Source organism: Eucyclogobius newberryi, unplaced genomic scaffold, assembly GCF_026437365.1.
Source record: "Eucyclogobius newberryi isolate DKJ021-1_F unplaced genomic scaffold, fEucNew1.0.hap1 SCAF_5, whole genome shotgun sequence".
In the NCBI taxonomy this organism is placed as follows: Eukaryota; Metazoa; Chordata; class Actinopteri; order Gobiiformes; family Gobiidae; genus Eucyclogobius; species Eucyclogobius newberryi.
Window position 1 is genome coordinate 21,490,492 of NW_027316167.1, and position 16,031 is coordinate 21,506,522.

Consider the following 16,031-nt stretch of genomic DNA (forward strand, 5'->3'; position numbering starts at 1 on the left):
TGAAATGTTTGATGGATCAAAAAAGGAAACCATAATTAAAGTGAAGATGCCCACGGTGTTGTGCTGCCGCTCTACACTTGTCTTGTTTCGCTTTTACATGAGTGAACAGTCATTTATTTTCTTCTGGCGAGAGCAATGTTAAAAAGCCCATCTCTTTATCTAATAACTGTGCCAGCAGTGAGACAACACAGGGGTATCCTGGCAATCAGAGCAAAGCAGGGGCTTAAAACCAAGCTCTGCTCAGTATAGTAAAGTACAAAAATACATTGAATATTATTAACCCTGCACTTAAATAAGAAACCAAATTCTTTGTTGAATGTGCCAATTGCAGTTTTGTTTTGGTGACATGTACAGTATAAAAAAATAATTTAAAAAAACAAAAGCCATCACAGAATGCAATAATTGAAATCCTAAATCCTTTGGTAAAAAATGTTGCCCCAATTTATAGTTGGTCTTGCCTCTTTAGACTGTGGGATGTTCTTGCACAACAGTGAGTGTGTGAGGACAGTCTCTGCAGCCGTGAGGGAGACAGTGTCCCCTGGTGTCTGAACCCTCTCAGCTACTGACGTGTGGAACATCAAATATCATATTATCTTAGAATGACATCAGCTGATACAGAATAACAGAATATAAATGTTCCAGCAGACTATTGAACATGTGACAAAACTATGTTTTTACAATTGAATTTAATGATGTCATCATTATTTTGTTTGTTTTTGTAAATGTAAGGCCATGCAAAGCAAGGCAAGTTTATTTGTAGAGCACAAATTGTACACAAGGCAAATCAAAGTGCTTCACAACAGGAAAAGACATGACAGAAATCACAAAACAGCTTAAGACATAAAAAAGAAGAGTGTCATATGCACAGCTAAACAAAACTATTTTAGATTAGATTTGAACATTGTCAGAGTAGAAGCCTGTCTCACATTTTCAGGAAGAATCTTCCAGATTTAAGCTGCATAAAACTGACTCTGGCACCAGCAGGAGGCAGGTCCCTGAGGTCCTCAGAGTCCGAGATGGTTCATATGGCACTAACATGCCTGAGATGTACTTTGGTGCTAGGCCATGGAGAGACTTGTACACAAGCAGAGCTGCTTTAAAGTCTATTCTCTGAGCCACAGGAGCCAGTGCAGAGACCTGAGATTTTTCCCCCCTTCTTGATAACATATATATATATATATATATATATATATATATATATATATATATATATATATATATATATATATATATATATATATATATATATATATATATATATATAGCACTGAGCACAGATCCTCGCGGCCCTCTGGACATTTGGCCCATTGTGGACTGAGGAGCAGGCCTTTCCGGGACACTACAAACTGCTGACTGGACTGGATCTTTGTGGCTCTATGGGTGCATGTGACATCATATCCCCCTGAGCCCGTGTGGATCCACTGAGCTCAAAGTCTTTATGCAGCGAGTGCACAAGTCCCAGATCAGGCCACATGCTCCCCTCTTTGTCCACTCTGAAAACACGCCATTTGCACTCAGTCACTATCAACCTTTTAATATCGCTTATCAGAACCAATTGTCCAGGTTATGTTTTGTTTAAATATTTGTATTGATTTGAAAATGCTTTAATTGTCAAGCTTGCTTATTTCTTTGTATTTATCTGATATGTTGTATATGAGTTCTGTGTAAAGCACTTTGAGTTGTCTGTGTGCATGAAAAGTGCTTGATAAAAAAACTTGACTCGAGCAGAAAGAAATCAAGTTTAGAAACTGCAATTATTTTTTTAAACAAAAATGCTCAAAATCTGCTATTTTGAAATCCGGATCACAAACCCTTTTCCCGCAGCTTGGTCTGTCTCTAGTCTTCCCTGTTACTAATGTAAAAATAATAATAAAATGAACAGACATGATCCCATTAGATGTACGTGAAGTTGCGGTGGAGTTGGGTGTACAGTAGCATCGCTGGCACATGTTCTTCCTGATGCAACTCGTAGTTCTCACAAAGCAACAGCCATCCAAACATCTTCAGAGGATATTAACGGCCATTTCCCTCACACTCAGACAGATTTCCAGACTCTCTCTTGACAGCAATCTTTTCCACTTGGATGGCCTATCGGTGTCCTATTATTCTGGAACTGTTATTTCCATAATCCAGTGGCTGCCGTCGCCCAGGGTTAATAGATGAGGCATAGTGTGTGAGATGGCAGAGCTTTGTAGCCTCTAACGAACAGTGTGCGGTCTGATGAATGACATTTGGGCTGCAACCACGTCACTTGTTCCATTAGCACATCCTGTCCCAACTCCGCTGTATTGAACCATGGCTTTCAGCTATTAGCCTGATGCATGACACAGTCAATTCCAGTTACGCTTTAATAAGTGAATATTTGTCTTTGCCTGGTCTTGACAAGAATGGAACATCTATGACAAAATACATGAGCTACAGGATTTGTCCGTTACCTCTGCAAAGTCTGCGTAGCCTGCAGTGAATTATTTTCTGCCGATCGTGTGGATGTTTTTACACTACAGAATACAATACAGAAAGTGGAAAAAGATTTAACAAATTAAATCCTGCAAGGCCATTATGTACAATGTTTGTAATATGCTAAGTATGTAGAGAGACTGAATAATAACAAGAAAAACCTGTGTATTATAATGCTACTACTAAATCATTACTATTAATTTGTAAAAAGGACTCAGACTGAAGTCCTGATAAAAACAGGGACCCACTGGAAGGATTCTATGTGTACAATATACAGTTTAGGGCTGTAGGTCCTTAGTCCTTGGTGTTGTATCGATTAATCGGTCAATGGTGTCTTAGTCGACAAAGATTTCTAGATCACTCATGTATTTATTTAGATTGTAAGGATTTATTTGGGACAACAGCCAAAATGAGAAGACATGGAGAGAGATAGCTGAAGTATTGATAGTGAATCATGATCATGAAATATGTGAAATATATGTGAAATATGTCATGCTTGTAAAGTTTTTAATTATTTTTGTTTATTGCCACAAAGTATGTGACACCCAAAATTTAATTTTAATTCTGTTTAAATAGCACTGTTGCAGTCTAGTGTGTGCTGTTCGGCTCAGATACATTGTCCGCCACTTGAGTTTTTAAAGCTTTTACCCCTTTTTAGTCGACTAATATATTCACAGGGCACGTCTTTACTCAACCAAGAACTTATTTAGTCGACTACAGCACTTAAAACCAAATCAATTGTCATGGTGATCGTCATTTAAGACTGACATGCATCAAATCTGTCCAAAATGTCTGAAACTGCGCGCGCGTGTGTGGCTAGCGTAAGATCACGCCGAACGAAGGAGTGGCCCATGACAGAGCATCAATCATCGAGCTTAAGCCTCTCAGCCTCGATCGCGGCCCTAATCCAGGCGTTCTCAAGACTTCCCACATGCTTCAATACCGGCATTATAGCCAGACACATTAGCACCTCCGCATATCATACTGAGTGCCACACATGACATACTTTATAGCTCACAACAAGGTCATCGAAACTGGCGGCTTCAAAGTATAAATGAGCGCGCGGATTGATACGTGAACGTCTCAATCAATGCAAATGACTCACAGTTCCCATTATCTAAAGCCACAATCAGACAACGCGATCCAGATAGTATTTCTGACAAGCAGAAGACATTGTACATAAATGTCGCTGGCGCTCTCATTAAAACCGTTTGAAATGGTTAGCCAATCAGCTTTGTCTTTATTGAGCCGCGGGGGACTAGTTTGGAGTTAATTGCAACGAATTCAATTTTTTAATTAAAATGAACATCACGACGATCTGACTGGAGTGGGGTTTGTTATTGCGCTGCCTCTTCGCTCGGCGCCTCTCATTTTCTCTCCCCTGCAGGACAGCTTGAGAGAGTCCTGTTGTTTTATTTTAATTGGGGCCGTCATGTAATTGGCCCACTCCATGCTGCTCACTTCAATTTAGAGCCTGCCGTGTGTGAACCGCTGTGTGTTTAGGAGCGGAGAGGATGTGGAGAGGTGCAGTGTACACAATAGAGAAGAAACTACACATTGAATCGCTTTGTATGAATGCAGCAACATGAGATTTACTAAATGGATGGATGTACACACAAAAACACATACTGAAATGTATTTTAATGCATAGACGTAATCTTTGACCTGTCCATAGACAACTTTGCTTCATGACCTGGCACGAGCATAATTCCTCTTTTATGTGGGTCAATGTTTAATAAACTCATGCAAACCTTGATGAAACTGATCCATCCTACACACTTTTCATCCACTCTTGCAAAGTAAAACATTTGTTTAATGGTACACTCCATTCACAATTTGGTTTGGTTCAGTACATTTGGATACAGAAATACATGAAAAATTAAGCTGCAAAAAAGCACAGCTAATTATAAAATATACCTGTTTTCCTGAAACATGCATGTGATCCATGCATTATAATTTTCTTCTTTTTTTCAGTTTTATGGCGGTCGGTATCCATATAGTCTTACATTACCACCACCCACTGTAGTTGTAGGTCTTCAAAGCATGTGTTTTACGCTATAACGTAAAAATAATGCAGACCCATGCATTTGGAGACAGACTTTTCTTAGGAGAAGTTGGTAAAGGGATAGTCTTTTTTGTTAAAGGTTATTTGGCCCCTAGGCTTTATTAGACAGGTTTTGAACTCGCAACACTGCGTGTTGCTCCCATGAGCGTATGTGTGCTCTCTACTCAGCCACAAAACGGCATGGTAAAGGTGTAAAGAGCCGGGTCGTCTGTCCAACACTGTGCTTCTGCATGGAAGTCAAGTCCAAATGTGTTGTTATTTATGAAATTTCCCCATGTGGGACAATAAAGGAATATCTTATTTTGAAGTGTTTAAATGATCAGAACAATCACTGCCACTGTCTGAAAATCAGCCTGATGAATAATAAAGAACAAATGTTAAACATTTAGTCCATCGCTAAAGAGTGTTCCTATGGAAACGCAGGACATATGAACATGTCCCATCGTGCTAAAGATTGCCCAATACATTGTATGATTAAACATGTGTACAGAAACAAACATGTACACTATATTCCAAATAGTTATGGTAATGTATTATTATGTAAACACAATTGTTTTCTAGTAAAGCTGAGAAACTGCACAAGTCGGGTTTGAATTTGATTGCCGGCATTTGTGTTCCGGCCCTTATCCCACGTCCCCTGTAGTGAGTGCTCTTTTCCAACAAAGGTCAACGTGACGTAAAGAATCTGAAGTAACACACAACGCCATCAACCAATATGCAAGCATCTAAATGTAAAGACAAAAATACAATATTAAGTACAAAGACATGTTAATGAAGTCCTCCATTTTCCCCTTCTACAGCGTTAACCGCACTAACCGCCTGTGAACACATGAGTTCTATGCAAATGTTTGTTGTGTGGGAATTAGAACAAAGATGAAGTGCACTGAAATAAAGGTGTGCAAATGAAATCTGAAATCAATCCTTCTGCTGCTGTACATTGCAGAGGTGGCTAGAGGATAAATATTCATGCTCTTCTTGTACTCATGCTTTTAAAACATCCCAGGTCAGAGCGAGGAGAAAAAACACATACAATACAGCCTACACTTTGATCATGTGCAGAAGATGGAACCGTGGAATAGTCTATGTGACATTTATCGTCTTTGCAAAGCTCCAGATTTTATTCAGAGGCAGAGCAGCTTCGGCCTGGCCTCCCACTTGTCTGATAATATCTTGGTAATTAGAATATGCTTTGATTATAAAGGTCACTAACTGGGCGTAATGGAACACGGTATGAAGTGTAGCACGGGAAGAGTCATGTTTAACACCGTACCCATCCACTTACATCTGCCATCGACGACTACACGTGCAATCTGACTTCATGTTCAGTCTGTGCATGTCCACGGGGAAAAGCCAGAGGGATGTGTGAGCGCCGCTGTCTGCATCTTTGCAAAGAGAACTGCAGTTTAATGGGGATATAGCATTAACATACCGATTGTCAAAGCGAGCAATTTAGGCAAGAATCCTCATCAAATCCAAAATGATTAATTACAATGTATAGGCTTCAACATTTTAGGAAGTAGATGCTTAGTTTTAGTTTTGCCCCTGAACAAACATGACTTTTTTTTTGTATTTCCTAATTTACAAGCCAGTAGGTGTTTGTTGGCCTGTGGCTTAACTGTTGACTAGACGTGGGCAAGACATTACAATTTAGATAATAGTGTGAATGTTATATTGATAATGTTTTAGCACTTTTTTCTTGGATTTACATAATATCATCTGACTATTGTTATCATGATAAGCCAAAAAAACAAACTGAGATATTAATCTTGACTCTTTCTTTTCAACCCACTGAGCTATAGGACGTGTTGAGACTTACAGTAAGTCTTCCAGGCTTGTGCAGGACTATTCCAACTTTGTTTTGGGCATCAAAGTCATGCTGAATATCTCAACTACATCAGATCAAAAACAGAAGTCTAGGTCACTGTGAATGAACCTCCTGCTGTTTACCTATGACTGAAGTAAAACTGTCAGCATTAAACCTACCCACTCAGCTCCAGACGCTTCTCGCTCCGCTTTCCTCAAGCTCGTGGGCTATTTTTGAGGCTCCCCTTGAAAATACACTAACAAACAGTGAGGGGAGCCCCCAAGGGAGACCATTGTAAACAAGTGGGTATGATCCGCAATCCCACTTTTTGTGTTTGAGAGAAAATATGCTCCTTTCATCTGAGACAAACAAGGAGATAACAGAGCCTACACCAGTACAGCCAACGTTAATTACCACATTCATTTACCATGTTTAATCTGCGCACCGACAGAAATACAACGAGTAAACAATAGGCAGAGCAGGCTTTTCCTCTTGTTTTCTTTGTTTGCCGCACTGCAACATTTAGTCAAGTATTCCATTCTTGGGAAAATTGGATTCCAAAACAATGTCCTGGTTTTGCCTTCTTCAATAACTTGATATTTCTGGCTTAATGATTTGTGTACGAACAATAAAAGAATGTATTAGAATATCTAGGTTACCGACACTTTCTTGGTAAAAGAGAAGTCTATTTTTGTTTGTTTTATCGCTTGATGTTCAGCCCATAAGCTTATCAAACATTAACGCCACTGATTCCGGTCAGCAATACCTAAGAGAGCAACTTTATTTCCTCTGATTAAAAAGATAATATTTAGTGCCAGACTGCAAAAGTTATGGGTCAATACTCAATGCTTACAACCCAAAACGTTGCAAACAATTCAATCTGGGAACTTTATATTTCTCAAGCTCCCGATACGGGCAGGGCACTACCGTCTGCCATGCCCGGTCACCTGAGCCCGCTCCATTTATTATCAAAGCACACAGCACATTTGAACCTGGAGGGAAATACGATGCCTGACAGCTCATAGTGTCCAGCCAGAAGAAAAACTAGCTGAAGTTTCACAATTATTGGTGACCATGCGAAAAAAGAAAATAAATAAATAAATCCCAATCTCTTCGATGTAGCCAAACGCAACTCTACACCTGCGAGACAGTATGGATTGCCCTGCGGTTGCGGTCAACAAGGTAACTCAAGGTATGGAAGCGTCTGACCATGAGGAAAATATTCAAATCATCATATACAGTAAACACATGTGCATGCATGCATTCATTACTACTGTGGGGCTTTAGAGTCGGACGCTCGCTTTATTTTTTCAGTTTGATGCCAGAAATGCAAGTTAACAATAAAGGGACCATTTGTAAGAGTTTTTCTACATAGGTTATCTGTTTTTATCTTTTACTTCTGTAACTACTCTGTGTTGCAACACTGGAATTTCCTCATTGTGGGACAAATAAAGGCTTATCTTGTCTTATCTTATCTTGTCTTATCTTATATCTATGACAGAAGCTGTTTGTATTACAGAAGAAATATTGTATAGATAAAAGACTATTTGAAGTTTTGTTGCATTGTTCCAACATATTTCTTATTATTTTTGCCATACTATAGAAACATAAAATAACAACAAACAGAACAAGAGCGCGATAAAGCATGTAGACCAAAGAAAGTCAATCTGGCATTTTCCCCTTTTGTCCCAATGTCAAGCAAATCTTTGCATTTTCAGGTTTATTACAAACATTAGGCTTTCTGTTTTGTAAATATCCAACGTTATTTCATCCATCTCCTTGTTACTGCTTAATGCAGCCACATAGTTTTCAAATCAAATGGAATATCAATGTTGAAGACAGTCCCTAGTGCCTCAGTCCAGTAATCATGAAGAATAGGACAGTCCCAAAACACGAGAGCCATTTGACTGCCACAATCTTGACATGTTGTTGAGATTTTGTGGTTCTCCATTGGGATGTGCATAATATGATCCCATTCTTCATAAGTTTCAACACTATTTCTTTTTTTCCCCCTCATTTACTTTTGATTTATCCAGGAGTATTGTGGCAAATTCAGTCATCCATTTAAATAGTTTTGAGATGAAACCCTTGATTTGTATGCTTTAATGTGAAAAAAAGAATTCAGAGTTGTGTTGTAATAACTCCTTATTTGTAAGTACCTATTTATAAAAATTACGTTTCAAGAAATTGAAAAAGATGATTTTGAGGCCTTTGCAAACCGGAGCGTGTTTTAATGTATCCTACAATGCTGGCTTTGTACTTTTACATCAGCGGTGACAAGGCCATGGACACCGTGGTTCCCCATCACTGAACTGAAGCTTTGATCAAGTGTCTGTTAAAGCAGATGAAAGTGAATTGTTTGGAGCATCTGGAGGGAAGTCCCTCTTTATCTGTCACACAGACACAGGAAGGAGGAAGAGGGCCGACATGTGCGACACAACATCTCCAAGCATCAGTTTACCACTTCCTCACTTAAAACAGCCATAAAGTCAGTGGACGGCAGGTCAGGCCTGTGGCAGGAGGCCAGGCTTTGTTTGATTTTGTATTGTTGCTCAAAATAATCTATTTTGAAGTGTCTATATAAAGAGCCTGTCACATCATAACTACTATTGTTTGAACTTTGGCTATAATTACAATCCTGTGTGGTCGTAGTTCCCCTTCACAATACAGTCAATCTACTTTTTTCAGTATTGGAGCATTTTTGTAGAAACACTGCACATTAAAACATGTGTTATTAAGATAATGATTTATCTTGTTAAATAAAGAGGGGGACATTATGATCCCAATGGTCGCTGTGACACGTAGTGCACTGCGTTTGGATCTGGAGTCTCCTCTCTAACCTCTCCATTAGCCTGGAAGCAGTGGCCTGCTCTCACACTGTGTCCTATTACCATAACTTACCCCCTCCTGCGCCGGTTTAGGCAGGAACAGGGGAATCTCTGACACATCTGACAACTCCACTCACAATCCAACACACATTAGAGACGACCTCCGGCCTGCCCGCCTCAATACAGCACACGCTTCCTGATGTTCAAGAAAAACACACCGCTTTTGTAGTGATGAAGAGAAGAGGAAACAGTCCACAATCCTCACACTCACACACTGCAATAACAATGAAATTAACCACGGTACTTTTTTTCACCGCTGGATTCTTGTAGGGACTGAGAGAGAATGGAGAGTAACACGGCTTATCTGCTGAAGACTTATGAAATGAGAGAATCTTTATCATGACAGTGTTTGGGAGAGTCGTCCATTATGGGGAGGACAGTGTTGCAGAGGACACCTTGAGAGGAAAGAGAGGACCAGGGCGAGGAACAGGATGGAACCTTGCTGAACCAGCACAACACACACGCACAATGATCACTGATCACTATCAGCCATTTGCAAAGGCTCTGCACAATTACCTCCAAATAAAGGTCATTTTAACATCGGGCCAACACCAAAGAGGAAGGGGCCCATTTAGTAGGTGAAAACCAGGATGAAAATGTATTTTTACCACCAAGATTTTTTGAAAAAAAATATATATATACGGTTGGATATTTTATTGTATATATAAAACATTCTAAATAGAAATTAGAGGAGATTTTATTAAGGATATGAACATTTAAATAAGATAAGATAAGATAAGATAAGATATTCCTTTATCTTATCTTATCTTATCTTATTTAAATGTTACTGGCCAAATCCCCCCACATATACTTTATAAACACATATACTAATAATGTAGAAAGAGATTCAGTTCTTCACTCCTGGACAAATGAGGGATTACACCAATATACTCATAATGGTCTAAATCAACCCAACTTGTTCTTAACGTGCTGCTAAACGAATAGTATGGAACTAGACTGACATTCTAACTCATTTAAACCATCCCTAATTTAATATTATTCTAGGGAATAAAATGCATCAAGCTATAGTAAAAAATGTTGTATTTAATGATTAGAGTTGGTCCAACAGAAAAGTGAACAATTACAGGGGAAAATGAAAATGTCTGTTTCTTGGCACTTGACTTCCACTTATTGCACAAATGTGTCCCAGGAGCCCCTTTCACTACTTCTGTGAAAGTTGAAAAGTTTATGTAGAACATTTGAGACCTGGCTCTCTCCTGCAGAAAAGAACGTCTCAACTTTCACTCAAACGGTCACTGTGTCAATTATAGTGTCTCAAAAGTTTTTAAATGAGAACATTAACACGAGAAGTGAGACTAAAAGCAAAAGAAGCATCATTCAAGCAAATTAGAAATATAGCCAAACTAAAGCTAAACATTTAAAAAAAAAAAATCTATGCAAAAAGATTGACTAAAACTTTCAAGTATGAGCTGGAGATTTTATGACTGTTTTACTGTTAGACCCATCTCCGCTTCTGATTTGTGATCCAGCGCAATGAACAGAGAGAAAACCAGTGCTGGGGCTATTTAAAGAGAGACGGAAATGTATCTGAACCAATTATGAGCACTTGCGAAAATTAAGCAATTGAGAATGTAATGCTTTCTTTTGCTCTTTAACTTCAAAGTGCAGTCATTGTGGGAACCGCGGCGGTGTGGACTCTGAAGGATAATAGTGTCTCAATGCAATTCACAGCAGACGAGTCAGACTCACAGAGGGATGGACGGCATGTGAAAGCAGATGACGGACTGTCGATATGGCCAGAGCATGAAGAGCTGTGTATATTGATAAATGTTTCCTCGGAGGAGCCATAGCACAGGCGCAGGTTTGCATTGAGCGCAGTATAAAGCCTCAGACACAAAGCCACATGTATAGATATGCATGTAGTACTATGTGCACTGACACAAATGACAAGAGCATTTCCATATTTACTATTGGCAGAGAAAAGCAGAAGGCACAGGGAGAAATAAATGACAATAAGCAGCTTGCCCAGGAAATACAAGCGCAATTTTGTTTTGTATCATATTCAGCCAGCTAAAATGTAATCTCCCTTTTAATACCCTCCATTGTATAAACAGGAGAGAAATATAAACATTAAGAATGTAACCTTATGAAAATCGATTTGGCATTGAAAAATATTATCTCAGTCCAGTCGTTTATTATTGCAACTTGAGGCCCGTCGGGACTATCAGTGAGAAAAGACTTCATTTTTATCATGTAATTTTAAAAGAAGTCTGGAAAATATAATAATAAGAAGAAAATAACCAAACCAGACATTAAACGTGAGGTCTACTTTTCCACACACAATGTGATTGGACATGAGTTTTCTCTAAAGGACAAAAAGCCTAATGAGGTAAAAGTGAGGATAATGTGGAAAATGACAGAACGAAGGAAAACTGGGTTAGATTTTCCCAAAAGACATTTACATCATTTATATCACTATTGCTACAGTTAGGAACAAATAATTTGTTATGTTTTTCAAAAATTGTTGTGATTATAAGTCTAAGGGAGAAACCATAAGCACAAATAAAAGACTTAGTTTGGTTTCCTAATAACACATGTGGCGCTGGCACATGGTCAGAGCCTTTGTGAAAATGTTTGATTATCACATCTAGTCCTACCCAAAGCTCAATGATTGAGGTTATGTAAGCGTTGCGTGAAAAGCGGGAGACTGAACTGAGAATGAGTCTTCTGGTCGGACCCTTGGCTCAGAACTAGATCTGATCCCTGTTATTTCATACTGTAAATGGTGGAGCCACAGAAACCAAACAGTTGTGCCAGCAGGCTAATCACAGGGGCTGGTAAACCAATCCTCCGTGGACATGCACCGCAAGTATGAAAGTGGGTCTTGCAGCAACCCGATTATTTATTCATTTTGTTTGATTCAGGATGATGTTCCTCGCATGTTTTTTTTCCATCCCATCTGGCGAGAGAGCTGGCACTCTGCCCTCTGTTTAAGATATCAAAGATTTGTGGCATCTCGCTGTCTGGTGTCGGCTCGCTTGGGGAGTTTAACTAAACATGAAATGGTTAAAGCTGCAGTTGTGTAAGTTGAGAGAGAAAAAAAGAAGAGAAAGGGAGGGCGAGTAAGAGAGGAGACGGCCTGAGAAATGAACAGATGAAATGGGATTCTTCAGTTTCAGTCTAGTGCCGCGGCTGCTGCTGGAGGAAGCTGCAGCGTTTCCTGGGAAGCGAGAGTGCAGTGGTCCCAGGAGAGAGAGGCATCGCCAGAGACTTCTTTCTGTGTGTTTATTCAATCTGTGGATATTAGACACAGGACATTATTTCATGTTCACATCTCAGGAAGAGAAAAAAAATAGGTTTAACAGAGGGAAAATAATAAAAGATGCCATAACTGTTGCTCTTAATTTCAGTTGTGATTTGTGCAGTTGTTCACACTTGAGTAAATGAAAAAGGCTGTAGCTGCACTGGCTTAAGAAGAACATTATTGATCTGTAATAGAGTATAATATAATGTTTAAACCAAGCAGAGAGGAATAAATGTTGGCCATCAAAATGATATTGTGTTTATAAAGGACAGGGAGAGTAAAGCCACGTACATCTTTACGATACCAACCACTCACGACCTTGTGTGAAAACTACTCAGAGGATTTGTATTTAACAAGTTAGACTCAGTCAATCCACAGCCCAGTGCTGAATAATGGGGCTGGGAAAACAGGAGACATGGGGCTAACACCACTTGGTTTCTGATTTCCTGTGTAAATCACCATAAAGCCAAAATGACTTGAGATAGATTACCTGTCAGTGCATTAAGTAGAGGTCCGACCACATCTGAGGCCACAGGAGATGCCCGCTCACTTTCCCAAAGACGCTCTAAACAGGGCGCTCTTCAAAACCACACAACGCCTTCCTGTTAAAAGCTTTGAGGGAAAGTCAAAGCTTATGGTGCAAACTGCTGCCAAGGTGACTACAGACAATCTCCCATGTTCACTTTATGTTCTTGTGCATTTACAATCAAGTTCTTTAGCGTGGACGTCTTTTAAAGGCTTCACGGGCAGATAATGTAGTGCCGACTGAAGCACAGCTGGACATAATACAAGCTAAGGAGAGAATCAAACAAAAAGGAGCAGCATGAGATCAATGGTCTCGATTGAGAACCAATGGATTTCGCATTATATCCCCACTGTTGGATATTGGTTGAGTTAGCGTCCATTCGCTAACACTCCTGCTGTCCTTTCCTGCTGAGGACGAGGGATCAATGGTGAAAGACGACTTTCATGTGGACAAGCCGGTGAGAACAGCTGAAAAGTTACAGCTGGACAAAGCTGGACGGAGCAGACTCACAGGAACATGGGCCGTGCTGGTCAGCTGCTTGTGAGAGAGGAAGTGAAGGAACAGGCCAATTATGAGTCAAATTCTGTCTTAACAATGTGAAACTATCAATTATGAAAAACAATACCTGTCATGGGTATTTGTCATATCCCTTTTTTAATTGACATTTTAAGACACTATTGTTTCAGATTTTGCTTTGTTGTTTTTTCAAAATACAAGCGTTCACGTGGAAACAGCCACACCGTCCCATCTGCACCTAAAGATGTTTCATTATTTAATTTAATCAATTGCAGCCATAGATTCACATACAACATTTGGATTTCAAAGGAAATCTTCTCACAATGCATTCTCTCATAGAGAAAATGCATTGTGAGAATCCAAAATAATAAAAAAATATTAACATTAGGCACATTTGTGTCATATCTAGTTTACTCAAATAACTAATATGTCAACAAAATTACATATTAATGATATTTGAACCTGACATTTTTCAGATTTTTGTCCCAAATATATTTTTTCCTTACATTTATATTCACTTTTCCCACATTTTGTTAAGTTACAATCTTATTCTAAAATGGATTAAATGCATTATTTGCCTTATAATGACAACATGAAAGAAGGTTGTACCCTTCCCCAGATCTGTGCCTTGATACAATCCAGTGTGTGTGTGTGTGTGTGTGTGTGTGTGTGTGTGTGTGTTTCCAAATCATCTCCAAACAACTGAATTGACCACATGTGGACTCCAGTCAAGCTGTAGAAGCATCTGAAGGACGACCAGTGGAAAAACTACTATGTATCTGAAGTCTTTTGAGTGTCATGGTAAATACTGTGACCTTCTTTTAAGTTGTCATTATGGGGTATTGTCTGTAGAATGATTAATTTAATCAGTTTTGGACTAAGGCTGTAACATAACAAAATGTGGAAAATGTGAATACATTCCGGATGCACGTTGTAAACACAGATTTGAGATGACAGAAAAGAACTTTTGAAATTCAAATTATATAATATTTCTTATTTTAAATTTGTATTTTTTCATGACTACAAACAGATGGATTGTTGTAAATTTGAGGTATTTTCCAACAAATATTGTACTGTGCAACTTTATGTCTACTGTTGTCTACTCAACATAAATAATCTGACTGTTGGACAAAAGGGAGAGAAAACCATTGGCAACTGACCATTGCCCATCCAGCTCTCTGACTTTTTTATCCCTTTTGATGACAAAGTTTTTCGTTTTATGCTCCTCATATTAGGTATCCTAGCTCAGCTTTTCCATGCCTCAGACCCACTCTGCACTTACGTGATGGCATAACCGATCTATCATTACTGCAATCAACACAATGGAGCTCTCTGCAGTCACGCTGAGCCCTCCCTCTGGACAGCGCCTTCACAAAGTAAGGAAGAGAGGGAAATTGCCAACACTGAATCATCATATTTATAAAATATTATAAAAGGAACAAGATGGGGGAGTGAGGAGGAGCTTAACTACATTAGGGCATAATGTAAAGTAAAGTTCCGAGAGTTTTATTTATTTGAGGAATATTTTATTACAGTTGCTGATACGGATATTTCAGTATTGTACCAAGGACACCTCAGTACTCGTTGGAACTCACTTGGGACTCTCAAAATAAGGGTTAAATAGAAGAATATAAAATAAATGGTCTTTTCCGACAAAACTGGCTCAATGTGTTGAGAGTTCATGACTCCATATCCTGCACTGATGCTAAATAAACACTAGATATCCACAGTCTCTGCTTCTTTTTAAACTCCATCAACAGATGCACTATGTCAATTTCTGCTGGGGGTCCTCCCCCTGATTGTCTCCATGGTGATGTCATGGCTTTTGCCTTGAATATATGTATGCATAGCCTTAAAGAAGAGCTGACGGACAAGTAACAAGTCTCTATGGTGATGAGAGGAGGGTAAGAATGTTTTCCTTTAACAACAGTATTGAATACATGCAATTTTATTGCCATACGGTGGAACACTCCAGGGAAAGCAACTGTGCACTTTTAAGAACCACAACCTACAGCTTTTCAAAAGCTCAAGACATTGACTGTGTCAAACTCAGAGGAAATATATTATCAACTAATCAAATAAATTAGCTGTACATCATAAAATAGGGAATTATTGAGAAATCAAAATTAATTATTATTATTGAATATGTGGCATATTGCCATGTAGGTTATTCTACATTTGATAAACATAACTTGAAATGTGTGAATGTTATTTGCAAATGAATGCAAAGACTTTGAGCATATTTAATGCTGCTCCTCTCAGGTATGAGGCTGGGGCACAGAGTATTCACCCTCAGAGGGGACAATGTGATGCTGCCGGATTCAGTTTGCATAACACAACTCAGGTTTGGCATGTGGAAAACAGTCTTAAAGATGGCAGCTCTTTGAATAATGAAGCAAAATAAAATGATAATTCACTTGAGAGTGTCAGGGGAACTTATAATTGCCAATAAATTGCTTATTTTTCACGAGCTCATGACCCACATGCCACAGGGTGACTTTCGGTTCTTA